At 63.9% G+C, this 26,170-nt stretch overlaps 2 long non-coding RNA genes across 5 annotated transcripts; both read right to left on the reverse strand.

The window, feature by feature from the left end:
• Positions 1 to 683: 683 nt before the first annotated feature.
• On the reverse strand, positions 684 to 1,272 carry LOC149999066 (uncharacterized). The gene is made up of 2 exons (XR_016514210.1): positions 1,227 to 1,272; positions 684 to 1,125 (listed from the first exon to the last, which is right to left on the reverse strand). It is a non-coding gene; the product is annotated as an uncharacterized LOC149999066 (long non-coding RNA).
• A 3,861-nt stretch (positions 1,273 to 5,133) lies between these two features.
• On the reverse strand, positions 5,134 to 7,885 carry LOC149999067 (uncharacterized). Of its 4 annotated transcripts, none has more exons than XR_016514207.1 (3): positions 7,631 to 7,885; positions 5,702 to 5,825; positions 5,134 to 5,592 (listed from the first exon to the last, which is right to left on the reverse strand). It is a non-coding gene; the product is annotated as an uncharacterized LOC149999067 (long non-coding RNA). The 4 variants fall into 4 exon arrangements; XR_016514208.1 differs by lacking the exon at positions 7,631 to 7,885 and adding an exon at positions 5,988 to 7,194; XR_016514209.1 differs by lacking the exon at positions 7,631 to 7,885 and having other exon boundaries at positions 5,134 to 5,564; positions 5,702 to 7,194.
• Between the last annotated feature and the right edge of the window lie 18,285 nt (positions 7,886 to 26,170).

Consider the following 26,170-nt stretch of genomic DNA (forward strand, 5'->3'; position numbering starts at 1 on the left):
CCCCCTCGGCCAAGAATCATGACGGCCCCTGCCAGTCTCAAGGGCAGAGCCCAGCGCTCAGGAGTGGGGTCCTCCAGGAGGCAATGTGCCCAGTGACGGCCCCCGGTGCACCAGTTGGCATCTCCCCACCTAGAGGGGAGCCTGGGCGGTTAGGGATGCAATGCCACACAGCCCTGGGCGGCGGGCCTTGATACACTGGTTTGCTCGCCTGCCAACCAGGCGGCCAGCGGGCCCGACCCCTGGGGCCAGCCCTGGGCGTGTAGAGATGGGCTGAGGGTTGTGTCCGGCCTTTTGGTGAGCAGTGTCCCCTTGATTAGTGTTTAACACAGGACAAAAACACGCAGAGCCTGTGGAGGGTGCAGAGGAAGACCCCGCGGTCCCAGGCTCCCAGAATTCTCCTTGGGAGGGAGGGTAGAGAGCACCTGGCAGAGGTGGGGACCATGTGACCTTGAGCTGTGTTCACGTTCAATGTCCAATAAAAGCTCTGCATTTGCTCCAGGCCACGTCGTGACAGAGCAAGAGTTGGCCGACTGTACACAAAAGGCTGTGTCGTTTCAGGAGGCGATGCTAAGGCCCCCGCTGCCCCTCCTCCAGCGGCGATGAGAGAGGCCCCCGGCACCCAGTCCCCAGGTGTGCCAGGTCTCGGCTGCCGCGTCGGAGAAGGACTCAAAACAAAGCCGACCTTACACAGAAAGAAGCAATTATTGCATCAGGCCCACCCGCTGCTAAGGGACGCAGCTCCCTCCCCGCATGCCACTCATTCATCCTTCTCCCCACAGTCCCAGGAGGCCACTCCTCACCTGTGCAGGTGGTGGGGAGCATGTCGCCCAGATGGCCCCTCTGCCAGGAAATTCAAACTGGCCCCGGACAAGCCACTCTCAGGAAATTCGGTGACGGCAGGGCATCTGCACAGCCTTCTTCCCCGTCCCAGAGGCCAGCTTGGTCCAGTGCCTGGGGGTGGCCAAGGGCAGGAATCCCCTGGGGAAGGACGCCCTCCAACCTGGGCCCGGATGCTGGGACGGAGGGGACAGTGTGGCAGAGCCTGGGCGGAGCGGAGCCTTGTGAACAAAGACCAGGTGAGGACATCAATCAGCCGCCAGATCGCATTTCCTGCTCTGAAAGGTCCTGTAAAACACAGGAGAAAATTGGCCTGTCAGGGGGATAGATGGGCGGTAAGAGTGGCCGCCAGCCAAGGGCCGGGCTCCCCTCCACCCTCGGGGTCGCACCTGCGCTGGGTGCCCCTCCGCGCTGCCTGCCAGGGGCTGGGCTCGCGGAGCCTGGGCAGCTCTGAGCGGAAGCCGGCTCGGGTCCCCTGGGGGCCGGCTCCTCACCACCACCCCCACGCTCTGCAGGACGAGGCCCAGCTGCCTGAGCCGTCAGGCTGTAAAACGGATGGAGACCAGAGACGGTGTCAGCAGACAGCTAGAGTACCTTTTAAAAATGTAATCTCTTTTTATTCCCCTCCTGCCTCCGCACCGTAACCTCCTGCTCACCCCTCTCCCTTCCTGCAGCGAGGACTGGCCGTGACCTTGGGGCCTGGCCTTCGCTGCCGGGCGGCCGGAGCCTTCACGGTGCCCTCCTCACCGTGAGGTGTTCTGTGCAGGGGGGGCCAGCACGTGGGCCGGGCTGGAGCAGGGGAGCAGAGCCCGTGCCCGTCACAGTGACCCCACCATCTGCAAATCCCACGGCCCCAGGCTGCGATGGGACCGGCTCTGGGTGGCCTGGACACCCCACGCTGTGGCTGCTGCCGGGGGAAGAAGGGCAGGGGGCATGTGGCCTGCACCTCAGGACAATGGCAGGGGCACTGGACGACCTAGCCACTGTCCAGTTGACCATCCCACTGCCCACCTCAAGCACCGTTTACGGCTCCTGGGGCCTCCAGTGCTCACCCAGCCTCGGGCCACCACCTGGCCCCCTCTGGCCACTGGGCCGGGGCTGCAGAGGCCCCACGGCCTGAGAACCACCAGCCCCCACAGCCACGTGGGGGAGGGTGGGCTGTTCTCAGAGGGGAAAAGCCAAGGGGCGTGGAGGGAGGGGCCCGGTAGGACAGGACCAGGGGAGGCCCCGCAGGACGAGGCCCGTCTTGGTCTCCGCGTGAGCCGGGCGGGCTGGGAAAGCTGCGAGCGGTCCTGTCCTCTGGGAGCCAAGCGCCCAAGAGCACAGGAGGAGGGACAGGAGCCTGTGGTGCTCGGCCAGGTGCCGGGGAGGCGAGGGGAAGCAGAGTGACCAGGAAGGCCACGAGCAGGTCAGGGTGCTCCTCGGGGCCTGAGGATCCAGGGGGCCGCTGCACAGGGGGAGCACTGGGCCTCGTGGCCCCGGGGACCCTGTGGATGAGGGCGTGGGCCTGGGCAGCCTCGCGCTGGTCCCTCCGGCTGACTGACCGCCCTGGCTGCGGGGGGCAGGGCAGAATGGGGTGGGGGCTGGGATGGGGAGACGCCCACAGACAGGCAGAGGCACGAGGGACAGACCAAGAACAGGCGGCGGAGGCCAGACCGCTGCACGTGGAGCAGAGCCGGGCAGCAGGGTCCCGGAGGGACGGTCCCACGGTGCCCGCCGCGCTCGCACACCAGCCGGTCTCGTCCGCCTTCCCGGGTGAAGGGCTTGTGCTGCCCCGGACCCTGGCCAGGTCCTCCCCGCCCCTCAGGTGGGCAGAGATACTGCCCGGCGACAGGAACCTGCTGAGAGCAGGCCCCAGGGAAGCCGGTCCCCGAGCTCCAGCCACGGGGCCACAGTGTCTGTCCTGGACCAGTGCCCGGAGGGGCGACACACTGGCCGGCAAGGAAGCGGCTGAGAGCAGGGAGGTGGCCCTGAACCCGGGCCTTACTCCGGGCGCGGCCCTGGGGCCCGCAGGCGCCTGGCGCAGCTGGCCCTGGGGAGTTGCCCTTGGACCTGACCCTGCCCGGCTGGCTGACACGGCAGACGGGTGTCTGTGCCCTCCTCTTCCGTGGAACAATGGCTCTTTTAGCACACGGGCAAAAGGCCACTCGCTGGCAGGGACAGGCTGGCCCACAGGCTGCCACTGAGCAGGCAGATAACTGATAAGGCTCCTGCCCTGGGGAGGGGGGCCCCGACTCCTCCAGAGCCCGCAGATGGTGGGCACCGGGGGTTGCAGGGAAGCGAGGGAGGGCTGGGCTCAGCCCCACCCTCAGGGTTTGGAGACTGAAGGGGATCCCGGGGTGGGGAGGGCTGGGGAGCCTGAGGGTCCTGACGGTCTGAAAGCCAGGCTGGGGGGTGTCGGGGTAGGGCTGGCCGGGGAGGGCTGGGTGGGCGCTCTCACAAAAGCACAGGGTCTTCTCTGCACCCGGAGGCCCGCCCCCACCCCCGCTCACCCAGGCTTTGGCCTCAGCCCCCCGCCCCCCCACCCCGCTGCCCTTTCAAAACCGCCCCCCACCGCCTCCCAGCCCTGTCTCCCTCTCCTGGGCTCTCCCAGCAGTGGCCCCAGCCTGTGCACCCCCCTCCCACCCCGGGATCCTGTCCCACTATAGCCAAAGCCCCGCAACCTGGCCCTGAATGAGGGAGTCGAAGCATTTCTTAGCAGCTCCACCCTTCATCTGTATGCACACACTTCTGGGTCCAGGAGCACCCAAGGGTGTGGCGGGCGGGCAGTGGCAGTTGGGGTGACTCTCTCTCACGAGTGCACACACACACACCCCACGTGCACATACATGGTCCCTTCCCACCCGCCCCTCAGGGTCACGTCCACCCCCACTGCCCAGCCACACTGGCTGGTTTTATATTCTCTGGCTGGCGACCTGGCCCAGCGACCCTGGCCATTCTGCCCGGCAACGCCCGGTCCGACTGCCCCTCCTCCTCCTGTCTTCCCCCAAAATTCTCAACATTGGAGCTGGCTCCCGGGAGGCCCAGGCACAGACTTACTATGTAGGGCAGGCCCGGGCCCCGGGGCACCGGAGAAGCAGGTTACAGCCGCGGTGCCCCGGGGCCCGCACGGGCCGCACGGGCAGGCAGGTGGCGCCGGCAGGCACGCGTGTGAGCAGAGACACGGCTGAACAAGAGCCCGCTGTCCTCTGGGGACTTGGCCTGCACAGGCCTATGTGAGGAGCCGGCATCCAACGTGCCGTTTAGCCCCCAATTTTGGAGGTGGTGTTTTTAATACAACTTAATTGTTCTCGTCTCCTGAAAATTAAATTTTCTAACTCTAAGGAGACACAGGAAATTCAGGAAGCCAGCGAGGTTGGGTGCCCACCTGTGGATTGGCAGAGGCAGGGCCATCCATGGGGCTGGGGGTGGCAGAACAGTGAGCCATCTGGGAATAGAAGTGCAGGGGGGCAGGGCACAGGGGACCTTGGGACCATGGGGCCACCAGGCCACGAAGAGCTTGCAGACCCCTGGCTGCTCTTGGTCCAGCGCATAGGGGGAGCTCCCCTCCAGGGGTGGCCCTGGCCCAGGGCTCCCCAGCAGGGCCGGACAGGACTGAGGCTCTCCCTTCCTAAACACACCTCTCTCTCCCACAAAATAATTTAATGCAACTTAATGGCTTGAAGTTGATGTAAAAATTACAGGCGTGTGGGGGTGAGGTGGGGTGGGGGCTGCGTAAGAAATCCTTTTGAAAATATAATTGAGTTAATGGAACCATAACTGTGTCTCATTTTGGGGGTAATTGGCCTGCTTTTTGTCACTCTGTCCATTTACATACTCCTGTTTTCTTTATGCTATTGATTTTTTCTTTATAAAGTGGGCCACTTTACTGCAATTTTAAAAGCCCCAGTGATGAATAAAAACCTCATCTTCCCACTCATTAAGACGCAAGAATTAGCCGGCTGGGGCCCCACTAGTCAATCTGCGTAACAATCCCGGGCTCCGGTTTCAGCTGAGGTGGGCGAGGGGGGCTGCCTGCTAAAGGCAAGGGGCTCAGAGGCAGCCAGAGGGGCGGGGCAGTCTCCGGAAGGCAGGTCCTGGACGAGGGGCTTTTTTGGACCGGTCCACCTCCAGGGAAGGAGGAGGAGGACTGAAAGCCACCCAGAAGCCCACAGGTGTGCTGCCCAGGACCCACCATCAGGGGCGCCTAGACCATGACCCCGAGATGCCCCTCCCGGTCCTCCACCTTGCACCTGCCCCTGTGGCTGTAACTCAGAGGCCCTACCCACCTGCCTTTGACTGCGGACCAAGGTCACATCTTTAGAAAATACATTTTTAATTATAAAATCCATGCACACACAAAGTAAAAGAACCCAATGGCACAAAGGGATAGAAGGTGACAGCAGCGTCCCCCCACGCCCCAGCCGCCAGAGGCAAGGTCTGCGAACAGCTCCAGGCCACCTGCACATTGGTTGTTGGATCTCCCTCCCCGCCTCTGGGACACCTTCCACGTTCATCACTGCTCCCTGGCCTGCCTGTGCCGTGCGTGTGTTTAGGGCAACCAGCCGCCCAGGTCCGCGGGGTCCGGGGGTGCCCAGGACCCACCCGGGATTTTCAGTGTTAATTCCAGGACTGCCCCAGGCCAGTGGGGATGGCTGGTTGGTTCACATGTCTCTAGCTGGTGTTCTGTGGCTGGACATTTAGGTCGCTTCTAGTTTCTCAATCTCTGTGCCTTCATGCAAGTGTGTCTGGAAGATAAAGTTCCTGGAAGGGAAACTGCCAGGTGAAAGGCAACCATGCTTAAAATTTTGGTTGCTATCGCCAAACTGCCGGGCAAAAGTGTGCCACCCCCACCCCCCAAGTGTCAGAGCATCTGCTTCCCTACCTCCTTGGCAAAGCTGGAGACTGTCAATCATTTCGGCCTTTGCCATCTGATAAGTGACCAAGAGTGTCGTGTAGGGTTTTCATCCTCACAGGCTTTAAGACACGAGTTAGATACAATACGGGACCTGTTTTGAGTGTGCAGTTTGGTGAGTTCTGGCAAATGTGTCCAGTCCTGTAATCATCACTGTGATCAAGAGACAGAGCTTGCCAGCACCGGGGAAGTCCCTCCGGCCCCCCTCTCTGTCTGTCTGTCACCTGACCTCAGGCCCAGGCCACCACACACCCACCATCTGTCACAGCAGTGTCATGTGGCCTTTTCTAGAAGTTCCCATAAATGGAATCACACAGGACGTCCTGGCTTCTCTGCTCAGCACAGGACTTTGAGACTCACCTGGTGGTTGTGTGGCAGAGCTCGCTGCCCTGGACAGCGGGGGTGACGCCCAAGGTCTGCGCGTGTGTGCCAGGCACCAGGGCTCGGACGTTCGGGCTGGGCCAGTTTGGGGCTGTTCGTGAACAAAGCTGCTATGAACACACACGTGAGGGCATGTGCTCAGCTCTGCCAGGTAAATCCCGGGAGTGGCAGAGCGGGGTCATGGGGCAGGTGCATGTTTCACCGCCTCTGAGGCTGCCGCTTCACTCCCGCCCCACCCGCGGTGCGCTAGCGCCAGCTCCCCACCCACGGCGGCCTCTCACTCAGCGGCAGCGGAAGGTGTGTGGCCGTAACTCTGTGGTTTTAGCTTGCATTTCCCTAATCAGTCTGCTGTCTTCTGACATTTGTTAATAACGATGTTTTTATCGTGAAGAAATTTCTGTTTGTGGTTTTGGGGTTTCATCACAGCTTCCTTTTATACGCTCATCAGAATGGCTTTGGTCCCCAGAAATTGGCCTCTCAGGCGGATCCTCACTTAGTCTTTAGGTCTTTCCGAAGCAATGGAGCCCACACCGGGGCTCCCAGACTCCCCATATCCCTCCTTCTCCGGCCACTCATGGGAAATCAATGTAGAGACCAGCACCGCTGTCCACCTGGGACCCCAGCACCCACGTCAAGGGTCCTGTCCTGACGCAGGGCAGCTTTGTCTGTTTCCGACTCTCACTCCTCCGACCCCAGGCCCAGGGCCCAGGAAGTTACGAAGGATGAGCCCCCTTGGGCGAGCCGCAGGGGCCCGAAGAGAGGGAGCTGGAGTGAGGTCCCCACCGTGCCAGCCAGGACCCGGGAGCCCCGAATCCACGCCTTCTTCGCAGGACACACCTGTTTCCCAGCACCCCCTGCGGCCGCGGCCCCCGCGTGTCTAACCTACGCACAAGGGGCGTGAGGGCAGGTGGAGGGGAAAGGAACGACGGGAGGCCCTCAGGAGGCCGCCTGAGCTGCCGGCCTGCACCCCGGGTGGGACGCAGCCCCCCAGGCTACTGGCCGAGGGGTCGGGCCATGCTACTGGGCCCGGGGCCAGGAGGACGGGGTGCTGGCCCAGGAGCCCCGCAGCTACTCCAACCGAAGGGGCATCTAGGGCGCCCCAAGGCGAGGACAGCACGCGGGCGGGACGCGGTCAGGCTGCGGTTATGGAAGGAGGTGGGGGCGTCTTACAGGCGCGGCAGGCGCGGCAGGGGGCGGAGTCAACGCGCAACCACGGGGGGGGGGCGGGGGGCTCCACTGGGGCCCCTCCCCACCCGCAAACCAGGGAGCGCGGGCGGGCCCCGCCGGGTCCTCAGGAATCGTTTCTCTAGCACCTCAAGCACGGTTCAATTTCCCCAGCCCCGCGCTTCCGTTTTCACAAAAACACAGACGCTTTTCGCGGGGGGGGGGGTCCCCCGAGCGCACCAGCTCCTTGCAAGGCCTGTCCCTCTGCAGCCCTCGCACCTGCGCAAGCACCGGCCCGGCCCGCCAGGTGCTTCCGGTTAAGCGGGTGGGTGGCCCGCAGCCTGCGTTTCTCACCAGCGTCCGGGGGCTGGGGGGCCCCGCCGCTCCAGGCTGTCCGCTGCCCGGCGCACGTCCTCTCGGGAAGGGGTCCCCCCTGGCGCGGCCCCCACAGAGCCTCTCTGCAGAAAGGGGAGCCTGCAGCACGGCAGGCCACGCGGCCCACGGACCGCAGGACGGGAGTCCCCGGGGGCCCGACGACACACCCCTCCGCTCCTGCGCCCTCTGCTGGGGGTCCGTCCGAGACCCACCCGCGGGAAGGCCCTGGACCCCGTCACGTGACCCACGTAGCCTGCTCTGATTGGCCCCCTGGGGCCCTGCGCCCGCCCCTAACTGGAGCAGGCACCGTGATTGACAGCCCGGCCGGGAGAGGGACCCGGAGTGAGGGCTGTCCGCACAGCGCCCCTTTCATCGGAGGGAAACTCGGGGCCCAGCCCTTCCACACCAGGGCCCTGTGACCTCTGGAGCCCCCCTTTCTGCTCTGCACGGCGGGGCCCAGGCGGGGGGCTGGGCGCCGCGAGCCTGGCCCGGTCGGTCACCAGGTCCCCGAGCAGCCCGGGGCCACGCGTGGTGCATGTGAGCGTGTGCCTGGCCCTCACCCCACGCCCCGGGCTGTCCCAGAATGCTTTGGGCCAGGGCTGTTGCCCGGAATGCGACCCAGCGCCTCGTGCTGCGCCCCTGGGAGTAACGCCCCTCCCCCATCCTGCCATCCCGGTCTCAGCGTGGGCGTGGGTAGCGCTCGGTCCACGATCCCACCCCTTCCCCACGCTGACGTCGCTGTGCCTGGGGTGGGGGCAGGTCCCGGGTGCCATTCAGCAGCCTCTGTGCTTAGGTCTCCTCCCCGACCCCCTTCCAGACCTGGGCCTAGACCTGGACCCAGGGCCTCCTCGCAGCCCCACCCTTCGCAGAAGGGACCCTGAGCCCTCGGAGCTTCCTGAGGCAGCAAGTGGGGCGCGTGGTGCCCCGCAGTGAGGGATGACCTGGCATCCAGGCCACTCTGCGCCTGCCTTTGCGCTGGGGGGCAGGACAGGGGACCCCCACCCAGCAGCTCGGCTGAACCGGCCTTGGTGCTTTCCTCCCAGTCTGGCCACTGGGTCTGGTCCCTCTCCGGGAACATGCGATTTGGGGGTGCTGTGGGCAGGGCGGGTGGGGGCACTTAGTGGGCCCCTCTGCGGGGCAGGGACAGGGAGGCGCAGAGACGATGCTGGGAGAAGGGGTGGCCATCCCACCTGGCGTTCCCACTCCGGGCCCCCTGGCACCCCCCCCCCCACCGGCCCCGGGGGGAAGTCTCCTGGCAGCTGTTTTCTAGAACAGCTGGAGGCTGAGGTTAGCGAAAGGGGAGAGCCCGGGTCGGGGGTGAGGATGGGAGGCCCCCTCCCACAGGAAGCCCCCACCCCTGCCTCTCGGCGGGGGCTGAGGAGGGCGGGGGGGGGGCGGGCGCCGGCGCGGGAGCCGCATAGGGCACGGAGAGGGCAGCGCTGCGGCGAGCCGCCAGTGGCCTCCAACAATGTGGTTTCAATCTAATTGTCCCAAAATATTGTTACAACACAAACCACGTGCCATCCACTCACCTGCAACTAATCAGCGGCAAAGCTACCGAATAAATCGGTTCCACACCCGCGGGACGGGCAGCCCAGCGCGCGAACCCGGGCGCCCAGGCCAAGGCGCTCGGGTGGAGGCCTCGCCGCCAGGCTCGTTTCCTGTTGGGAGTGAGAACCATCAGCACAGGCGGGGTTCGCCCGTGGGGGCGCCTCCTCTCTCTGCAACCCCCACCCCCCTCTGGGGGGCAGAGCTGGAAGGTGACAGCCCCTCATGTCACAGTCCGTCCAGGCCCCAGAGGGACAGAGGGGGCACTGGGGCCAAAGCCAGTCCACTGAGGCCTGCCCAGTGTCCAAGGGCCCAGGGGTCCCCCGCCTCCTCTCTCTGCCCTGACCATCCCACGCTGAGACTGTGGCCCTGGGGGTCTCGGCTCCTTCGGGAGCCCACAGAAATGACAGTGCAGCAGCCTTGGAAGCCACCCAGGCCCTTGGGAAATGATGTGAGTGATTCCGCCAACACTCACGTGAGCAGAAGATGTCGCCCACTTCGTAGGCAGGGAGACGGACGCCCACAGAGGAGCGCTGCCGTGCCAGGGCCTGCCGCCTGCTGCTGCTGGGCTGGCACATCCAATACCTGGCTTCCCCGAGGTCCACGCTGCCCTGCTGGCGCCTTGCACGCTGCTGGCCGGTCAGATCAGACGCGGGAGCTCCTGGAAGGGAGCCCGCCGCCTGAGCCCTGAGCTCCAGGGGAAGGGACAACGCCGGCCGGGGAGCTGAGCTCTGGAGCAGGGGCAGCGCTGAGCCTTCCCCTGAAGGCCCCTGGGGCTCCTTGAGCGAGGCAGGCCTTGAGGGCAAACGATGAGTCCACAGGTGGGAGAGATGGCGAACAGCGGCTCCTTTTCCTACACAAGTTCACGCTCACAGGTTCCAGGCGAACGCATCCTCTCTCCGGGGCAGGGGAAGCATCATCCCACCTACCACGTGACAGCCTCACTGGGACCATCCTGGAGGGCATATTCGGCCCTGGGTGCCAGGCTTGTGGGCTTTCCCACGCCTTCCTTCTCCTTTCTCACCACCTCTCCGGGGTGTGGACGTTAGCACCCCGCTTTATAGATAAGGAAAGTGGGGCTCAGAGATGTTAGACAGCCGCCCCAGGCAGAGCAGCTTGGAAACGGTGGAACAGACTCAAACAAGGCCTGGGATCCTCCTCCAGGACTCAGCCCTGTGCTCTGTGAGGAACAAGCCGGCCAAGGGGCAACAGAGGCCTGGACACGCGGTGACGGGCATCAGAGCGCCTGCAGAGAGGGGCCCCCGGTCCACCCAGTGGCCCAGAGGGGCAGAGGGAGAGCCTCACTCGGGCTCACACCCGCTGCCACCGCCCGAGGCCCAGGCCGGCCCAGACAGGTTTTCTGGGGGAAAGAGAAGGAATCCGGACCCAGAGAGGAGAGAACGGCACAGCCCCCGGGATCAGGCGGAGGACAGTGGCAACTACACCGCCACCTGGCAGCTCGGCTCGGCAGAAACCCGCAGATGACCCCCAAACCACGTGTGCTGAGGGCTTCACCTCCTCCCCACCCACCTTTAAATGAGAAGAAAGGGGGACAGAATTGCTTTTTACCTCCTGGGCCTGCCAGGCAGGGGAGCAGACAAGGAGGTGGGCTGGGGACTCACCCTCAGGGGGATGGGACGGTGAGGGGTCGCCCCAGCGGCCCTCGTGCACCCTCTCACAGAACCTCTTCTTTTTTTAAAAATTATTTTTATTTATTAACCTGAGAGAGAGACATTGATTTGTTGTTCCACATATTCATGCACCCATTGTTGATTCTCGCAGGAGCCCAGACCAGGGACTGACTCTGCCACCTTGGGGTGTGGGGACGATGCTCTAACCAGCTAGGCTACGCGGCCGGGGCCAACCTCTTCCTTTTTTTAAAGCCAGTTGTTGTAGTAAAATACACACAACACGAAAGTAGCTATTTTAACCACGCTGAAGTGTACAATTCGGCGGCTTCATCACGTTCACAGTGTTGTGCAAACACCACCACCATCATTTCCAAAATTCTCCTCACCCCACACAGAAACTCCATCCCCTTTACGCGGTAACCGCTCCTCCCGCCCGCCTGGCCCGGTGACCTCTGCTCTGCCTGTTTGTTCTGAGTCCCTCGTAAAAGTGAGGTCAGACCCTGCTGCCCTTTCAGTCTGGATTCTGTCCCTGAGCGACGTCTCAGGCTCATCGATGTCCTTCATGGCGTCCAGGTGCCCAGAGTGCCTTCCCTTCTGCGGCGGGACAGTGTCCCAGTGTGTGACTAGGCCCATCTTGCTTGCCCATCATCCGTCGAGGAGCACTTGGGTGGCTCCCACCTTCTGGCTGCGGTAGACTCGCGTGCACATGCCTGGTTGAGTCCTGCCGCCGGTCCTCTCGGGTCTGTCCCCACAGGGGACTGCTGGGCAGGCGGCCATTCCCCGTCCCCCCTCACTCCCGTTCCTCCACGACCCTTTTGTCATCTTTGAAAATGAAGAGTTTTGTCTCCATTCTCGCTCCTGGGCCAGAAGCCACTGTGTGTGGATGAGGTGGCCTCAAAGGCCACACGCCCAGGAACCCAGCGGCAGCGATGGCAGCCTCAGCAGCCCGCGTCAGGGGCTCTCACCTGCTCGGCTGCCTGGAGCCTGGGCCCCGCTGACGCTCTGCGTCCCAGCGCTGACTGTCCTGGCGGCTGCGGGGCCTGAGCCAATGGCTTTCCCACTCCGTGCCTCGGTTTCCTCACTGGCCAAAGGCAGACAGAGCAGCGCGTTCCTCTTAGGAGAAACTCTGAGCCTAGCGGCAGGGACAGCAGGGAGCCTGGCATTGACATCGGGCTCTCTGATGAGGCCAGACTGCCCCCAGCCTCACTCCGGGGCAGACGGGCCAAGGTGGCCGCTCCTTGGCCACCCTACGCCTAGCCCAGTGTGTGTCTCAGGGACTCTTGGCACTTCGTTCAGCTCATTTTCTCCCAAGACCCCCAGGGCAGGACATGGAGGGCCCGGGACTGAGGTCACAGCACCAGGGAAGGAGACGTGGGGACAGGTGGGGGCAGAGAGGGCCAAGGGCCTCCTTCGTCCTCCTCTGAGGCCTGAGCTCGGGCGCAGCTCGCGCTGCTCCCCCGAGCTCCAGGCTGGGCGGGTGCCGGCTTCAAGGGCTGCAGGGCCGGGCAGCACCCTCGCTGGCTGGCTGCACAGGTTGTGTGGGTTCTCTCCAGCAGGGGGTGCCCTCTGCGTCCGGCCCTTGCCCTTGCTCTTCCTGAGGGGCTGCCTGGCCTTTTCTCCGTCCAGCCAAGGACAGCCGGCTTCAGCCAGGGGCGCCCTGCCTGGCCCGCACGGGGGCGAAGCGTCTGGAACAGCGGCCTGGAGCCCAGGGGAGGGGCCGGCAGGCGTGCGGCCGCCCTGGCCTGGCACACTCCTCCCAGGACCCTCGCAGAGGCTGCCTGTGGGGCACTGGCCCTGTTGAAGGTGCTCCGGGCTCTGGACTGGCCTGAAGGTGATGGCCTCCTGCCTCGGGGCTGCCCAGAGTGTCCCCGCTGCGGCCGGACCCAGCCGGGCCTCGGGCTGCCGTGCCCGCCACGACCCACAGATGGTCTGACAAACTTCAGAACGCATGACTTCGTTTAGCATGTGTTAGGAAAATATAAGCAACACATGAAGCCTGTGACTTCACAGATATTAGCGTTTGGACAAGACTGGGGGGAGGACCCGGAGGTGTTCCAGGACGCAGCTGCGTAAGTGGCACGGTGGGGTCTGGGGGCAGTCAGGCCCCGGCGGACTAGGGTTGGGGAAGGGGCCCCCAGCCTGCTCTCCCACCAGGCAGGGCCCCTGACCCAGCTGGAGGAGGGAGGAAGGTGCCGAGTGGGTGGGAGCTGCCGCCTGGCTCCCTCCCGGCGCTTTTCCCGCCTGTCTGTCAGGAGCCTGGCAGGCTGGGCGGTGACTCACGCTGGCCAGGGCCCACGCGCGCTGCATCCTGCGCCCGGCGAAGTGAGAAACCTGATGGGGCTCCAGCGCAGATGGGAAACCCCACCCCAGGGCCCGGGGCGGGACAGGTGTGGCGGGGCCGCGGCTCCCTCCCACACCCACACAGGCCTCGGGCCAGGGCGTCTGAGCCGGCTTGGCTCCGCCGTCCCTTCAGGGACACGGCAGCTGTCTCACCCAGGCCCGGAACCCAGGGCGCAGGCATCCTCGGGGCGCTCGGCTCAGGGCTCAGGGCTCGGGGCCCGGGGCTGGCGCTGGGTGGGGAGCACCTGCTTTGAAGGCTGTGGAGCCGGGCTTCCCACCCACACTGCCTCTCGTGAGCCGTGGGGCCTCAAGCAAGGTGCTGCGCCTCCCTGGGCCTCAGGGTCTGTCTCTGGGAGGGTCAGGTGCTCAGCAAGCATTTACCGGTGATTTCCAGGGCCCCCGAGACCTGGAGGCTGAACTGGTAGCCCTGCGCCCCCACCTTGCTCTCACCTGGCCAGAGGGGCAGGTGTTCCAGGCCCCAGGGACAGAGGTCAGCGCCCATCCCAGATCTTCCATGTCCTCCCTGCTGGAGGGACCAGGACCACTCAGGAGTGGGGAGGGCTCCCTCCGGGGGGCTTTCCTGTGGGGGCCGTGGTGCCCAGGCAGGGCTGCTGCTGGGACTCCTTACTATTCATTCGTTGTCCCTTGATCCTAGGCCACACGCCGGGGACATCTGAGGAAGGCTGGGGCAGGTCCCAGCAGGAGCAAGGGAGGCCCACCCACAGGGCCCCACGGCAGGATGGTGCGGAGGTCAGGGCATTATGGGGAACGGGGCAGGGGTCGGCCAGTGCCCACCGGTGCCAGGCCTCCCTGCCTGTCCCTCTCCCGGCTGGCGGCTCCCACTCCTCCTCTTCAGGACGCAGGGCCAGCAGTCCTGATGGCGGAGGCATGACCCAGAAGCTGAGGGTGGGTGCAGAGCCCCTACCAGGCCGCTGCTCAAAGCCCCGACTGAGAGGGCCCAGCCAGCAGGTCCGGGCAGACCCCGACTTGGCAGCAAGTGTCTGGGTTTCGAGCCCACCCACCACCTTCAGAGAACTACGGTTGCACTGGCCACTGCTAATGGACACACGGGGACAGGGATACCTGCTGGCTGAGGGAACCGAGGGAGCTTGGTGCTATGGGAGAGGCGTGGAGCCCAGAGAGGAGGAGAAGAGCGTGGTCCCCACCAGGAGGAGGCCCAAGAGGGGTGGCCGACGTGGTCAGCCACAGCCACATATATTCGGTGTGCTTGGTGGAGTCCCGGCCTGGGGCAACCACCAGCCTGAATCTGGTGGGGGCTGTGACGGACACCCTGGGGGGCCGAGTCCACATTATCACTTGCCTGTCCCAACCCCTTGCCCAGGGCAGAGCACCAGGAAAACTTTCTGAGCTGTCCCCACACCCCTGCCTGGAGCTCCTAGACCTCATGCAAAGCTGAGGCTGCAGACAGTGAATGAGCCAGGCCTGGAGGCTGTGCCCAGAGTCCCCGTGCCTGGCCCTCTCCCCTCCCCCACAAGGTCCCAGGGCTCCCTGCCACCTCATTCATTCACCAATATGGAAAGCAAACTAAAGGAGGAAATAGACCAGCCGGCTGTGAGCTGGGGTCCTGGCCTTTGTGCAGCCCCAGCGGGAGGCAGAAGGGTCCCTGCCAGCTAACTGGAAGCTCGAGGAGCAGACAGAGGTCCCGGCCGCGGGCCTGGGGTTCCTTTAAGGAGCAAAGGTGCTGAGGACGCTGGAGCTGCAGGCTCCATCCGCCCCAGGAGGACGCAGGAGGAAGAGCCTGGGGGGGCGCCCCTCCTCCCCGGGACGGGACCCTTGTCCGCCATGGCACCCAGCGCCTGCGGGAGAAGCCTGCTCGGAGCCGTGGAGCACAGGGGTGTGTGCAGGTCTGACTGAGGTTCCCTCAGTGCTTCCCTTGTGGCTCCATTAGGGTCGAGCTGGACAAGAGTGTCACACAGGTGACACTGTGAGCCACGGGGAGGAAACCGAGGCTCCGAGAGGGGAGTGACGTGGTCACCACTGCCGGGTGGGCAGCTGCGGGGGCTCCAGGAGGTGCGGACCGCCTGGACGGCAGGGCTCCCCTGGACAGGTCTGCCCCTTCCGTGGACTTGGGGCCCCTAGAGGAGAGGGGTGGGGTCTTCTCCTACAACGGAACCCCACGGTGTGGCTGGAAGAGGAGGGGCTGCCATGCGGGGTGGGGCTCGAGGGTCCCGGGGGAGGCCTTTGTGTCCCTGAGTCTGGAGCCGCCCAGGTGTGTGCGGCTTGCACTTCTGAGCGTCAGGGCCCCGCAGGGCCACCCAGAGGGAGGCCTGGGAGCTCCCGCTGAAGGGCCAGCAGGGAGTCACCACTCAGTGGGATCTGTCACCCCCTGGGGCAGCAGGACAAGAGAGATGGTGCTGTGGGCGGTGAGTGCTCTGTGGCCCTGGGCCTGGGGTGAGTGGTGCACACCCACATCCAATCCCCCACCTGTGCCACCCGCGGGCCCCCTGCCCAGCTGGGCCACCGTGATGCGCAGGCCACAGGGTTGTCCCCAGTCAGCACAGGGCATAGGCAGGGAACAGAAGCTCGGGGCCAGCAAGCCCCTCCCATCTGACCCCTTAACTCGGGTCAGTGAACAAGCCCAGTGCAAACGCCACTGGTTAAAGCACCTGGGAGCAGCGTCCCCAGGTCCAGGGTCCACGCGCAAGGAGCCCCCGGGCTCACTCACACACCTGTTAGGACCCTCCCCATGGGCCAGGCAGGAAACGCACGCCTTCCGCTGTCCACGCTGGTGCTATGACGTGGGAACTACGGCCATGCTGGGCTGGGGTGGGTCAGGTAAGGCCAAGGGAGGACAGAGGACTGCTGGGCAGGAGCTTGGGGCCGGCGCGGGTTACAAGGGTCTCTGGCAGCGTGCGGCTCTAGGCCTGACAAGGACAAGTGGCGAGAAAGGCAGGGAGGCTGGAGGCAGAGGTGGGCGGGGCGGTGAGGGAGTGACCTAGTGAGTAACACAGAAGGGACCAGGCTGAGAGGGTGACCTTGAGCTAGAGGTGTGACACTGGTGGGGGTGGGGAGCAGCATGGGCAGGACCCAGTGCAACCAGAGGTCAGGGGTGGAGGGAGCCCGCCCCTTCTGCCTCCAAGCTTTGTCCCCACCTGGGGGTGTCCTCAGGCCCAGGGCCCATGCCAGGTGACCACATCCACGAATTATTCCTAAGTCCACTGAACATCTCCCAAGCTTTCCGGAGGCCAGGACACATGACCTGCAATGGCCGGGACAGGGGCCCTGCCCTGGAACACGGAGGCTCCAGTCGCGGTGGGGGAGGGGGAGGGAAGGGATCGAAGCCCCCTCAGATCGCTCCTCACCAAATGGTGGCTGCAAAACTTGAAAAGCAAACAGCAGGCCCATGGCACCTCAGCCAGAAGCTGCGAGGCCAGTCAGAGCATCTGTGTTCCTAGGCGCACATTCCCAAGTTCACCGCATCGAGGAAACTAGGGGACCAGTGTGTCCTGTGCTGATCTAGCCAGGGCACCTGTGTCAGTGCAAACAGGAGATGCCCTCCTGGAGCAGGGAGCGCCCCATTTCCTGGTGATGCGCTCAGGGGAGCCCCCACCCTTCTTTCCCAGAACTGTGTGGGGAGGCCTGAACCCCACCCAGCCAGCCTAGCCTGGGAGGCAGGGTCAGCTGTCTGGCTCAGCGCCATAAGGGAGGGACCCATCAGGTGCCCTGCTGGGAGGGTGACTTTAATCTGCACTGTGCTGTGTCTTGGACAAAGACAGGCTTCCCATTATTATTATCATTATTATTATTATTAAACAGACTGCTGTGTGGCCTTGGGCAGGTTACGCAACCTCTCTGTGCCTGTCTTCACCATGGGAATCCAGAGTGCTGATGCTGTGTGTACACCAAGGACACGTGCCACCAGAGCCAGCTTGTTTTCTTCCTTCGCCTCTCCCTTCCGCCCCCATGTCCCTGTGGCCTTGGGACAAAGCATTCTGCAGTCCCTGTTGAGTGCCCGGGGCTGGCTGCGTGGGCTAACACAAGCCCAGCAAGCCCCAGGAGGGGTCAGCACTGCGCTGGGTGGACAGAGGATGCAAAGGCTGTGTCCAGCGGTGGCCGTCATCCGGGAGCCTGTTCCACCAGGATTCTTGGGGGCTGTCCTCCACGCACGGCTCACTGTCTTCACCCCTCCCCCTGTGACCATTTCCCAGGTCCCCAGCTTCATTTCGGCGACATTTTACCAGCATGGAGATGCAGGCATGGGCTGGATTGGGGGATGGGCTGCATACCAGGGCCCCGTACCAGGCCCTGTACTGGTTGAGTGAGCTTGGTCACTGCAGGGAAGAGGCCAGGATGCCCTCTCATCCCACCCTACCTCTCTGTCTGTCTCCCCCAGCGTCGCTCTGGTCCCCGGATTTGCAGGAAGAGCTCCCGGTGCGGCCAGTGACTGCAGCCCGGCCACCCGCAGGCAGCGCGGGCCACCGAAGGGCCAAGGAAGCCATCTTGTTTCCCAGTAAAACCTTGCCATCCCTCCATCTATCCAGCCATCCGCTGCTCGTTCAGCAAATGCGTCCCTCGCCCTAACCTCCCTGGCTGACCCCACAGCCCATCCAGGTCTCCTGGGTGGTCATTGCACCGCCTGGGTCAGAATCATCTGGGGGACTTGCTGGTCACACGCACACCTCCCTGTCACTCTCCAGGGGCCCCCCGAGAACCCCGCATGCTGTGTCTTTCAGAAGATGCTGCAGGCCCCGCCAAGGAGCCAGGAGCCAGGAGCCCGCGGAGCAGCAGACAGTGGGAGCGTCTGCTGGGGCCCTGCCACCGGGCACTTCCTGGTCCTGGGGGCGCACACCCCGAAGCAGAGACCTGCTTTGCCCGAGGGCTGAGTCTCCACCAGCCCAACGGGACAAGGCCTGTGACCCCAGAATAGGGGGTGGGGCTGTGCCTCTTTATAGGACAGGAGGGTCAGGGACAAGGTCCCTAGTCACCCTCTGTCACTTGTCTCCTGAAGGAGAGCTCCAGAGTGGAGCAGGCTGCCTGGCCCCCACCTTGGCCCCCACAATCACCCTCTCCAGTCTCTCCTTTCGAGCAAGAAGCTTTCCTGATGGGAGAGACCCCAGCTGGAAGCTCCCCCAGAGAACCCCATCAGGCCCAGGTCATACAGCAGAGGAACCAGGGTGGGGGTGCAGGGGTGGCTGGACCCCCCAGCCAGGGCTGCGGAACCGCCTGAAAGATCTTGTTCACACTGATGGCTTTGCAGGAGTCCCCTGGCCCTCACACCCCTGTCCTCCCAGCTGGCATGATTACTAACGAGTGCAAGGCAGGGAAAATTATTAATTTCCATCCGTCAAGTTTACTTCTGGGAAACTTTGCCAATTACCTCGGCGCGTGGAGGTGCCCAGAAGGCAAAGGAGAGGCAGGCGGAAGCTGGGACCATTTTGACTGGGAGGGTGTGGGCAGGGGCCCGTGTTGCTCAGGACCCTGGGAGTGGAGGACAGAGGAATGAGGAGGGTGGCCCAGCCCCTGCCCACCCATGGTGGCGGGCGAGTTGCAGGAGCAGGATGCTGCCTCAGCCCTGCCCTCCCCGGCAGAGGCAGCATTTTCGTGTGCGTGCGTGTGTGTGTGTGTTGTGGACAGCGACAGGCTGACAGTGTCCACGCATGGACCTCAAAGCTGACCGTCTAGCACAGGTTCTGAACGTCTGGAGCTCGTGGCCAGGGACAGGGTGACCACCACAGTGGAGTGTTTTGGGTTTTCAGGCGTCCGCCTGACAGTCCCTAGCCCTGGTCCTTCACCTACTTCCTTTCTCCTTTTTGTGCAAAGCCAGCCCCCCTCTCCCCCTTTCGAGGCTGGGCTCCAGGCTGTCCTCAGGCCGCTGGCTGTCCCTGGGGACCAACTGCTGCTGTTCTGGCCCTTGGTTCAGCTCTGCCCACCATCCAGGGGGAGGGGCTGGGGAAGAGGCAGAGGCTGGCTAGGCCCTCGGGCCTTGGTACTGCGTGCACTGTCCCGGTTAAGTGCACAGCGTCTGGACAGGACACTGTGACCCTCCCATGCTGCAGAAACAGGGGTGAGATCCACACGAGGCCAGGAGAAGGGGGCGGAGCCAAGGAAGGCCTCCGATGCGGGGAGTCTCCAAAGGCAGAGGGCAGGCTGCTACTGGGCCTGGGGAACCCATGCAGCGGGCTGGGGGGAGCCACTGTGCTCAAGGTCCCAGGGCTCTGGGGGACAGTCCTACCCGGCAGGCTTCCAGATGTCTGGCACAGGAACACTTCCCCACACGACTCTGCAGCAGCCAGGGGCAGGAGCGCAAGGCCCGGCGTGACTTTTTACCGCGTTTGAAAAGGCAGCCAGAGTCTCCGTCTCCTGCCAGCCCAGGCCTGCGCTCCAGTTTCCGCTGCATCTCCTGCTGTCCAGGTCCCATTTCACGTCACCGTCCCCGTCCCTCCAAATGGAGGGGCTGCTGCCAGCCCCCTCCAGCGATGCCCCAGCTGCCCCCATCAAGCCCCAGAAGTACTCAGAAACATAAATTAAAATAAATTGCATTTTTAAATCGCAAATAGGGCCATTTTATCGTTTTTATTGCGTAACAACCATTAATGAAGTATAGTCCCAGCCGCCTTAATGGCCTGGAGACTAAAGTTCAATCCCTGTCGTCCATGCAGGCGGGGACGCCCGGCGTCACATCCATGCACCTGGCGCACCTCAAGTGTAAATAAGTTTCGGGCAGGACGAGGGGCTTCAGGGAAGGTCCTGAAGGCTACATGGCGGAGCTGCTGCTTCCTGAGTGATGGAGGGTCACGGGTCCTCTTCTCTGCACCCCGCCCCTTCTGACCAAGAAGGGCATACTCAAGCGGGCTGAGGCCCTGACCAGAAGGCCCGGCCCCGGACACAGGCTAGCCCTCCCAGCCCCTCCTGGGCACGGCCAGGGCCACTGTCCTGGGATTCAGGAACCACCCGGAGAAGGGGCCAGAAGACAGTTCCCGCCTCCCTCCGGGGTAGGCACCGGACCCACGGTGTGCACCTGGAGTGTGCGGGAAGCCCAGGCGTGCAGGCTGTTAGCGACCAGCGCGCCCCAGCCTCCTGTCCCACAGGTGCACCCACAGCTGCGGCCACACGGAGCCCACTGTTCAGCCCAGTGGGAGGAGCAGACAAGATAATGGACCGAACAGAGTGCAGAGGCCAGCGGGGCCCTGGCTGCCCAGGAGGGACCAAAAGCCAGCGGCAGACGCCACTTGTGCCAGACCCCCTCCCTGGCCGCCCCTTCCCATCCCCGGGCCCCAGGTCCCTGGCCCATTAATCCTTAACTGCCTCTGAGCTGGCGCTGACCCCAAGAGCAAACAGGGATAGAATTCCTGGGGAAGGGACACCGTGGTGCCGGGTCAACTGGAGTGGGCTTGGGGTAGGGGCAGGGGCGGGGCAGGAAGGCCCTATCTCCTTGGTCCCCTGAGGTGCTGGAGCTGATTGCTGACTTCTCTCCAGTTCCAGAAAGCTGCTGACCTCCCCCAAGAGTGATGGGGGCAGGACCCCAAGGCGGAGGTAGATTTTCCGGTGCCCGGCAGAGGTCCCCGCAGCTGCCCCCAGGCTGAGGCGTCCCTGGAGAAGTAGGGGAGGGGGCGCTTCCTTCCAGAAATCCGCGATGCTATTGTTACACTTTCCGAAGCCAGGGAATTCTTCCAGGAGGTTGTGACAACCGAAAAATAATAACTCCCCTCCCCCTCCGGCAGGAATCCTGGAAAAAACAGCTGCCGCCGCTTTCGGCCCAGGAAAAAACAAGGTCAGGCGCTGCGAAGACTTAATTTAAGGCGCGCACCGCAGCCCACCAGCTACGCACGGGCACCGGCAAACTCGCTCTCATCCCCGCACCAGTCTGGGTGCGCGACCGGCGGGCGCCACGTGGAGCTCCCCGTGGTCTCTTAGGCCCCGGAGGCCCCGGGCGCACCCCTCCCCCTTGGGCAGCCCGGGTCTCCGCCAAGGCCCTGACCAGTGTGGCTCTGGCCACCGCGTCCCAGCCGACAGGAAAGGGGTGGACCGCGCCCGGGGTTGCCTTCCGCCCCACCCCCACCCTTCGGAAGGGGTTGGGGGCTAAATCCGCCTTCAACAAACCACTTAATTGGGGGTGGGGTGGGGGGAGGACGACGCTGCTGTGAGACTGGAGCCCGACCTTTATCAGAAGTGACAGTACAATGGGCCGCGGGCACTGGTGGGCCAGGCCAGCGTTGGGCCACCAAGACCTCCCTCCCCACATCTGTCCGCCGCTGGGCCTCCTCGCCTTTCTCCGCTGGGGAGGGACGGGCCGCGGGGTCTACTCAGAGGCCGCGGGTTGCGTGGGCCTGGAAGGTTCTGCGCGCTGACGCCCACTCCCCACCGGCAGCGGGGTGTAGCCGACAGTGGTCCTGGAAGCAGCTCTCGCCGCGCCCTGCATGAGTCCTCGCCGTCGGGGTGCCGTGGAGCGGGCCTTAGGGGGCGCGGTGGTTTTACACCAAGCAGCTCGGACCAGCCTGCTGGATGCCGGTGTCCCGCTGAGCGTTGCGGCGGGGCCCTTCCGATGGGCGTCCTTCTCCAGCGCCGCGCGCTGCCACAGGAGGCTCTCCGGGCGCAGCGGGGCCGGCAGAGGCTTCCGCCCCTATGGCTGCTTCGAGGGCCCTGAGACTCTGAAGCCTGCGCTGGGAGGAACTTCGGTGTTTTAAGGATCCCAGGGAGCGGGCCCCAAGCCCAAGCGGGTAAGTGGCATCGCGTGCGCGGCCTGCGCGCGTGGAGAGGGTGGGAAGTGGCCAAGCGGGACCAGATAGGGGAGGCTCGAGGCCCGCCGCCCCCCACACCGAGTCCCAGCCTGGAGCAGCCCTCCCCTGGTAACCCCCTCCCGGGCGTGAGTTCCTGTCTCTTCGGCAGAAATCAACAAATAATTCTCGGCATTTCCCAAACTGGGGAACCAGGGGTGAGGAGGAGGGATGGAGAGAGGAGGGGACGGGGGTCGATCCCGCTGGTTTTTTACTTTAAAAATTATGTATTTTATGTCACAATCGCTTTTCGTTAAGACCACAAACATCCAATTTGGCTCGGCGTAATAAAATCAGCCGGGGCTCCCTTAAACGGAGCCATTCCGGTGAATTAAGTTGTGAAATCTAATCTATTATATCCATAAAGGGGAATGCTTTCATTGTAAACTCAGGTTATAAAGAAACTGTACCTGGGCCGCCAGCCTCGCTTTCGGATTTGCTACTTGGAGGGTTATCAAATTACTTCAAAATGTTGGGCTACCCTCTCCATAGCTCATGGCAACAAAAATTAAAAGTGGCAACATTTCTCTTACCAGAAGGAGCAGGTCAGAAACAGCCGCCACACAAGGGGGTGTAATTAAACAAGACGACCCCCCCACCTCTTCTCCGTGTTCAAAAGCAGGTTACTACTTTCTCAATTCCACTTTTTAAACCAGCCTAAAATGGGCCAGGACTTCCTTCACGTTCTGTCTCCACCCTGGAGGCCTCTGGGTTGGAGCTCGCGGGTGGAGCGCACGTGGGCCTCTGAGATCTAGGGCACGTGGACCTCCGGTCCACAGCGCAGGGACCTCGTGGCTCCGTCCGACCTGCCTCTGAGTTCCGCGCCTGCAGCCGGCACACCTGGGGCTGGGAAGGGGGCTCCTCCAGCTCCTCCAGCACTGAGCCCCGTTCTCAGGCCCAGGCGCTCTCATGCCTCAGCCGTGGCTGGACCAGACAAAGGAGTTGCCGAGGAGGGGTTAATCCGTCTCCCACCCTTCTGGGTCCTTCCCACCACACCCTCCCCCCGGTAACCTGGAATAGGGAGCGTGCAGCCCTGATGTTCTGTTCCCAGCGGGGACAGGGTTCTTGTCCAGACCCCCACCCCTACAATATCCACTTCTGAAAATTAACTGCTTCCAGGCTTGGACCCGGGGCATCCTGCGCTGGCCAGGAGTGGGGTTCCGCAAGGACTCTCTGCCCTTGCTCCCAAGAGCGGTGCTGGGGAGCCGGGAGGAGGTCACCGAGTAGTTCCGAAATTCCCAGGTAACCGGAGGCTGCGGCCTTTGTCAGGCCCTGAAGATTTATGAGGCGCCGGCAGAGTGTCGGCCAGGCCCTGCCTAGGCCGCCAGCGCACCCCGTTTTATCTTTGATTTCCATCTAATTATTTTTTCCTGCCACTTTCAACTCCGTGTCCGGAGAGGCGAACAAAGGGAGACGGGTGGGGGGATGGGGCATGCCAGGCTGCGCAAAGGAGTCAAAAGGGGGTTCCCTGAGTACAGGGGGCCCCCTCCACGCCCCAGGCTGGGGCCCAGAGCTGGCCCCCTGAAGAGTGAGGGGTGAGGGGTGATCCGGCTGGGACTGTGCGGGTGTGGGGGAGAGGGTTCGCTTTCCAACCTGGCACCTCACCGTTGGGCCAGGGTTCGGGCGGCGCCTCCCGAGTGGGTTTAGAGCCTCGCACCGTCCACACGGCATCCAGCGCGCACCCAGGCAGGCCTTCCGTTAACGCCCTTGGGCGGTAGTTCAACGAAAAAATACACGCCCCACAAGGGCCGCGAAGGGGCTCGTGGCGGGGGCTCCCAGGCCCGATGCGCCCCACGGAGGCGGAGGTGAAGGCAGGGGGAGACTGTATTTCTTTTCTTGCCGCTCAAAAAAGGTCGGCCCAAGCGGGTCGAAAAGGAGCAAAGCTTGCATTCCTCGTGTGTTTTTTTAATTCCAAAATGGAAAATGATTTTAGTGGTCACCACCCATAAGTCCACTAAAAGCAAGGATGTAATTAGTGTGGGGAATTCAGAAGACTGTAAGTTTTCGGCGCCTCTTCCACTGGAATCGGGAGCCTTACGGCTTGAGTTTATTTCGAGAGAAGTGAGGTCAGGATCTTTGCTGGATGCGGGTCCGCGCCCCGAGCGCCGCGCAGGGGGAGAAGAACGCGCGCAGCGAGAACGCCGCGTACCCCTCTGCCAGTCTCCAGCCCGAAGTGGAAACCGAAACTGCGCGCTTTGCCCCCAGGAGGGGCCCTCTCTGCCCTTGGCGTCCCTCTCTCCCAGGCCGGGTAACCAAAACTTGGGGTGAGTGGGCCAGCGTCTCGGGCGCTGGGCACTGGGGCAGAACCTACTCTGGACGGGGGTTTCTTTCCTTTCCAGGCCAAAGTCAGAATACTCGGGGATGCGCAAGAACCGGGAGGCGAGGTGTTTTCACAGCGCGCTCCATTGCAGCCTCCTCCCCTTCCTGCTCTTTCCGCCTTGGCCCTTTGTTACAACTTACAGGACGTGGGGGAAGAAAAGGACACCAAATCCCCCTTCACCTTTAAGCATCAAACCCCTTAATTTTCAATCTTCTCCCAAAGGACAAGGAATAAATTCACTCCATGGGGGATTTTTTCCCCCACCCCGTGGAGGCCAGATCTCCAACTTCCCAGTAACTAGGGTTCTTCTTTCTCTGAAAGTCTCCAAACACAATTCCCCAATCCAAATGTCACCTAATTAGGGCCCATTAAACAGGAGAGAAAGCTAAGGTGCGTCGGCTCTCTTGAAAGCTTCCCAAATAAAAACGCGCCCTTTCCTACAGTCCTTTCCAACACGCTCCTTTGTGGTCAAGACTCGGTTCCCGTCCTCAGAATAGGGGCGGAGGAACCTACAGGTTCACATTCAGAGTTTCCCCCAAAATGATTCCCCGAGGACTTCTTTTGTTTGAAGTGGTCATGGGGGAGGGGAAGGAGCCCGCCCAGGCCGGCTGCCGGGACTCCCCCTAACCGCCCCCAGCAAAAAAAAATCGTCCGCGGACTAGCCCGAACGCTCAAGTCCCCAGCTCCTGGGGCTGGGCGGGGCCGGTACAGGACAAGGGGAGCTGCCAGCCAACATGGGGTCAAGAGTAGGGCCTCCCCATTCTGAGCTAACCCAACCCCCTCCCCCACGCGCAAACTAAATGTCCCGGCTCGAAAAGGAATCCGGTTTTCCAGGGGCTGGAGTGGGAGAGACTGAAGGGAACAAAGCCCCATCGCCCCGGCTCATGGGCCCCGGCCGGACGCACGGCCTCTGCGGCGAATTAAACGGAACCTGGAGAAAGGAGAGCAGCTTTCCCGAAGGGCAGTTTCCGATCCCCGAGGCGAAGTGGAGGACGGCACCCCGCCGGGGCCGCGGATGCACCCCGGGCCGGCGCCTACCCCGCGTTCAGCGGCCCTCCCGTAGCCCCGCAGAAAGACACGTGTGTAGCGAAAGGCTCTTACACCCCAGACGGGCTTTTATTCGCTTCCTACCAGGAGTGCGCTCCGGTCGCGCCGAAAACAAGGAAAACGCACGTACCTGGCGGCGCTCCGAGGGCGGCCTCGCGGGCCCGCCGCTGGCGAGGGGGCCCCCACAAGCCACTCCCCGCCCGGCCGGCTGCCCCGCGGTCCGACCGTCCCTCCCTCCCCAAGGATGCGCCCCGCCGAGCCAACTCTGCAGGAATCTCGGGAAGCTTCCTGTCCGGCCCCACGGCCATCTTCCGGCGCCAAGGCCCTCACCTCCGCTCCGAGCGAGGGAGCGCAGAGCGTCCCCGCGGCGGCAGACCCGGAGGGGGGTTCCGACGCCAGGGAGCAGCGCGTCCAGGCGATGGACTACGGTCCGCGCCCGGGAGCGTCCTTCTCGGCCCGGGCTCCCGCCTTCCCACGTTCCGCCGAGCTGCGGAGACGGACACGGAGCCCTCGGGGAAAACAGGGCGGTGGCGGCCGCCGCGGTCCGGGCAGGAGCCGGGGGGCGGGAGGGGAGCTGGGCGGAGGGGCCGGCGGGCTCCCAGCGCCCCGCGGCCACCGCCCTCCCGGGGCGCCCGGCTCCGCCCCCTGCCGAGGTCCCTCCGCAGCACAGCCCGCGCCACCCCCTCCCCGCCCCAAGCCCCGTGCCTCTTCCCCCGCCTCGCGCCCCGCGGTCCCTCCCGGCCGCGCCGCTGCCCCGGGTGCTGCTCACCCCCTTCCCCGCGCTCTGCCCCGCCTCCCGCGCCCCGCCCAATCGCTGCCCGCTGCCCCCGCTCCCTTTGTCTGGGCCGCTGGCGCGGGCCAATGGGGTTGCGCGGAGACGCGGGCCGTGCGCGCCTGG

Source organism: Furipterus horrens, unplaced genomic scaffold, assembly GCF_987537825.1.
Source record: "Furipterus horrens unplaced genomic scaffold, mFurHor1.1.pri manual_scaffold_11, whole genome shotgun sequence".
Taxonomy (NCBI): domain Eukaryota; kingdom Metazoa; phylum Chordata; class Mammalia; order Chiroptera; family Furipteridae; genus Furipterus; species Furipterus horrens.